Below are 4,883 nucleotides of genomic sequence, written 5' to 3'. Positions count from 1 at the left end.
AGATGCTATCTGCTTAGGATGAGAGAGAATCTCATCCCACATTTTAGACGTAGAATTAAACTTGCAATGTCATAATTTAAGGAAGCACCTTAGACAAAAAAAGGCACGAGAATTAATGCTTGAAGGGCAAAACAAGAGATTTCAAAATATTACTAATATAGCACAATATAAATAATCTCCTATTTTGCATATGTAACTTAACATACCTTAAATGTAACATAACCTCGTGAAATTATCCAGACACATTATAACTCTACATTATTACAACATAACGTGTTCAATATAACTTGCACGTTTTTCAATATAGCATGCATTATTTCAATATAACTTGCATTACTTTAATGGAATTTATTATAGACTTGAGATTATTTCCTCTCTTAAAAACTTGTAGTAATTAAGTAATTACTTTTAAATTGTTTGTTAAGCCTTGATAGATTATTTTGGTGACATTATTATGTGATTGTGAATTGTGAACATGACCAATAAAATGAATGTGAAATTATGAATGAGATGTAATTTGTGATTATATATTTGAATACTCTACTATGACATTTGTTAGTAAGTATGCATATGTTGTATTAAATTAAAGAATTTTTATTAAAATATTTTCTGTATTTTGATATTTTGTTCCAAATTCTTAAAATTTTTATGAACATATTTTATATTTTTTAAATTACACAATAAGAAAATGCGTAAACTACGTTATGCATTGTACTTTAACCTATCCAAAGTCCTTAAGTTATGCATTTTCTTATTTTTCAACATTGCTTGAGACATAAGATTGTTTTCTTTGACTATTTTTCTTTGACTATTTTTCTTTTAAACTTGAAATACATGTGCTTTTGTATAGGTTGGTAAGCATTTATGACATATTTTAGTTGAGAAATTGTGATGGTATATTTGATAATTGTGATATTATATTTGAAAACTTTGATGATTCTGTTTGCCTCTTTATTTTGATGATGTTTAACAAACAATTTACCACTAATGTTGTTTGTCTAGTGTTTGTGTTTATCTATTTATTATAGATAAACAACATGTTGGAGGATGGATGGATGGAATCAAGCAATCACGATCATATCCAATGGAGGTTGGCGGAATAGTGGTTGAAGCTTTGTAATTCAAGTTGAAGATCCAAGTTCAAGCTTCATCTGCAAGTGTACCAAAATAGAGTTTCGTTGAAGATCACAAGCTTGGGTAAATTAGTTTAGGGTTTATATTATGTGTGTTAGATACTTTAAGCTCAATATTATATACACACATTTTATTGGTTTCTATGTATATATATAATAGTTATGTATATACACACAAGTTTTGGTTTTATAGTTTACAAGTTTATATAAATATGAAACCTATATTATTGTTTACATATATATACATGTTTCATATTTATCAGCATATTGTGCAAAACTTCATTTTTGCATAATATTGAGTTTTTAGTTTAGACTTATCAACAACAGTTTGTATCTCTTATCAAGTCTATATAATCAGTTTATAAAGTTTTTAAAACATGGTTTAGTCAAAATGACAAAACAAGTATGTTTTATTTTCATGTTTTAAACCATTTTGTAAAATGAAGAGATTTCTCAAATGGGAAGTGCTTTTTTGAAAACCAGTTTTTGTAACATGTGTATTATCATGTTTACAATCAGTTCAAAAAAAAAAGAAATGTTTTAAAAAGAGCTTTACAAGTTTGTTTAAGGGTTTAAGTTTTTGTTTAAGTGTGTTTTCAAGTTTGTGAAGAAACTTTCACAAGAGCAAGTGGAGATCATTCTTTGGTGTTTGAGCATTCACTCTTCTCCCTCTCTCTTGTTATCCATAGAGAAGTTTTCTAAACTTAATCTAGCTTTACATTTAAATTGTTTAATATTAATTCATTAAGCTAGTGTTTATATTAAGTTTAGTTGATTTTATTCACTCATTGTTTACACACACAACCATTGAGCTTATTGTATTTTCGTACATTGTATAATTTGGGTTGTGGGGTTTGTGTGACATTGAGAGTGAGCTTAATTGTGTTCTCATTTATTGTAGAGAACAAGTTTGTATTTGTGAGCTTCATTGTGAGTTGCACATTGTATTCCACTTGGACAACGAGAGAAGTGGTTGGTGAGAGACGGGGTCGGTTCCAAGAGGAGTAGGGTCGGTAGTAAAACCTAGTGAGAGGTGATAATTCCGAATACTTGATGAAGGTGACACAGGCTAGGCCAACACTTAGAGGGTGCGAATTGTAATTGCAAGTGTGTAAGTTATAAAGTTTTCGATGAACTAGAAAAACCGATTGTTGTATTTGTGAGGATTCACTTTGTATTACACTAGTACACCAAGAGGAGTGTGTGGTGAGAGCAGGGGTCGTCCCAAGAAGAGTGGGGTAGGTGATAATGCCTAGAGAGAGGTTGTAATTCCTAACACTTGAGGGAGACACGGGCTAGAGACCAACACTTGAGGTGGTAGTTAGTGTGTTTACATTGTGAGTGATTGTAAAATTTTCGATGAGCTAGAAAACCGAGTGTGAGGTGTAAATATTGTACGGGTAAGCGTAGAAAACCCGGTTGTGATAGTGGAGATCTCCTCGAGGTGAGGAGCGAAGACGTAGATCGTGGGGACCGAACTCCGTGATCATATCGTTTGTTTGTGATTGCATCGGCACACTTATTTTGTGTTCATATCTTATATCGCCTTTGTCTATTGCTTATTGTTTATATTCTCACTATCTTGTTTGTGTTCATATTTCCATTGGGTTATTATCCTTGCACATATATTGTTCATATCTCTTATGCTAGGATATATTTGTTAGTAAAGTTTTAAATTGGCATAAATCGGATTAGATTAGCATAAATCCTATTCACCCCCCTCTAGGATTCTTTCTTAGTGGCATTAGGGTCTAACAGATTCTATTTATTAAAATCATTGAATATTCTTTATTTATTAAATATTAAATAAATAACAAAACATGTTATTTTGCATTTTACATTACTAGGAGGCAAGCGTTACATTATGTGTTATCGTCTCTTTCAACATTGGTCAAGATAATAGTTTTTATGTAATTAGTGAAGATAATGATACTTTTAAGAACCAATAGATCTCAAATCAGGCTATTTGAAATTCCATCCTGACATTTTTATTATAAATTTTAGGCATAAAAATGTGAGGTAACTACATATAGAAGCCTTATAATTCTAATCAACTAATGTAAAATTGATAAGATTATCGGTATATGTGGTTTCCAGAGACTCTGATTTCCATTGTTTTAATTGTTTCTTGAGAAGGAAAAAAAATGTACATAATTAATGTATATATTCAAACTATCCAGGTAGTTTTTAAAATGCAAAATGTCTACTTTTCCCTGTTTTATTTTTCACTCTAAACTTCCTCCTTAAATTATGATCATTTGTTGCTCAACCCCAAAGTAAAAAATGTGGATGGAGATTCTTTCTCCACCTAGGAGAAGAATAGTCCGATAAGAATCATAAGATATATATGTATGTGTGTGCATATTGCTAAAATGAAAGGCAAAAATAAAAAATGTGTACCACCTCTTACTCTATCACACAAAGAGCACAGCTTGAGAACTAGTCTAAACAAACGCAATACCATTTTCTCACATGCATATAAACAGATGATCCATTTGACAATTCATTTTTTGTCACTTTCGCGGTTCTAATTCTCTTCACCTATGACCGAGTGCTTCATTCCCCATTAATATCTCACATTTAAGGAACATGAAAATTATCAAAATACCTTGGATCCCACACTTTTTTCTAATTGATTTTGACCAAATTTATTGTTGATATGCTCCAATCTTCATTGAAAATTTTGAACCAAGGTAGCTGATTCCTTTCCCCCCGCATCTTATATCCTTATAAATCAACTGGTTCTGTAAAAGGAATAGAAACAACAGCATCAAAAGTTGGATAAATAACCTCAAATCATGAGATGGAAATTGAGGTCAATACATAATTAATAAAAATCACAAGGTCAGTCATGGACTGGTCAGCTGCTCATGTGTCAGTTAAACAAAAAGGCACTGCCACCATGAAGTTCCATGGATCATTGTCAGACAATTGATCATGCTCCTTTAGTTTTTGTCAATCTGCCACAAACGGCCACATTTTGCAAGTGAGTTTATCCTTCATCTGTCTCATGTTAATGCATAGTGGACGAAGATCGATTAGGCTCTCTTTGTCATACCTTGATAGAGTATTGTGGTGAGGCATCGACCTTTGTACATGGCATGATCAGACACTAATTGACATATATGATAATACTTATTCCCTATGTAGCACGGACATGGATCCGACACGGCCATCCGACACGCCGACACGAGGCAAATCCTAAAAAATACATAGGATACGTGTGTAAGGCCCATTCTATGAATGACCCAGAGAACACCCATATAACATGAAAGGTACATAATTCGTTAGCCAGTCACAATTGAATAGTATATCAACAATTCTAACTGTTAAAACTCGATATTACCATTTATATTTTTTGATCCAAAACATACAGTTTAAGAAACAAAAATGGCCATCCAACGGAGGGCATCTTGAGAAGGAAACAACTCCAACATAGGCAACAAAGATAACAAGTATTCCATAATTGTTGCTGCCAATGTGCTATGCAAGATACATATCACTAGCCAATCTAAAGCAGCCAACTATGTTAAAAGCAGGAACGATAGTTATTATAAAAATTCAAATGAAGTGATTGACCTTTAGAACTGGGAACTACTCACTGTAGTTATGGACTTATGGTAACGATTCAGAAGCTTGCCTTATTTTTCTGCTTCACGACTAAGGACAATCTCAAAACAGAAAGATCCACAAGAACTTCGATTGAACTTTACATAGCAAGAATCAAACGACACTACAATAATCCCGTTT

The 4,883-nt window shown here is 32.3% G+C and overlaps 1 protein-coding gene across 4 annotated transcripts in view; it reads right to left on the bottom strand.

The window, feature by feature from the left end:
• The window catches only part of LOC109825096 (AT-rich interactive domain-containing protein 2-like), a 21,753-nt gene that overhangs the window by 2,894 nt on the left and 13,976 nt on the right, over window positions 1-4,883 (bottom strand). For 3 of the 4 annotated variants that reach the window (XM_020391819.1, XM_020391817.1, XM_020391818.1), the window contains exon 3: window positions 3,742-3,877. The exons of the other annotated variant lie outside the window; for it this stretch is intronic. The gene's annotated coding sequence lies outside the window, so the exon portion shown is untranslated. The remainder of the gene's footprint in view (window positions 1-3,741; window positions 3,878-4,883) is intronic. 4 annotated transcript variants of the gene reach the window in all.

The sequence above is a fragment of the Asparagus officinalis genome, chromosome 10 (assembly GCF_001876935.1).
Source record: "Asparagus officinalis chromosome 10, Aspof.V1, whole genome shotgun sequence".
Taxonomy (NCBI): domain Eukaryota; kingdom Viridiplantae; phylum Streptophyta; class Magnoliopsida; order Asparagales; family Asparagaceae; genus Asparagus; species Asparagus officinalis.
Note: the sequence above shows the minus strand (reverse complement) of the source record. Positions and strands in the feature narration are given on the sequence as shown.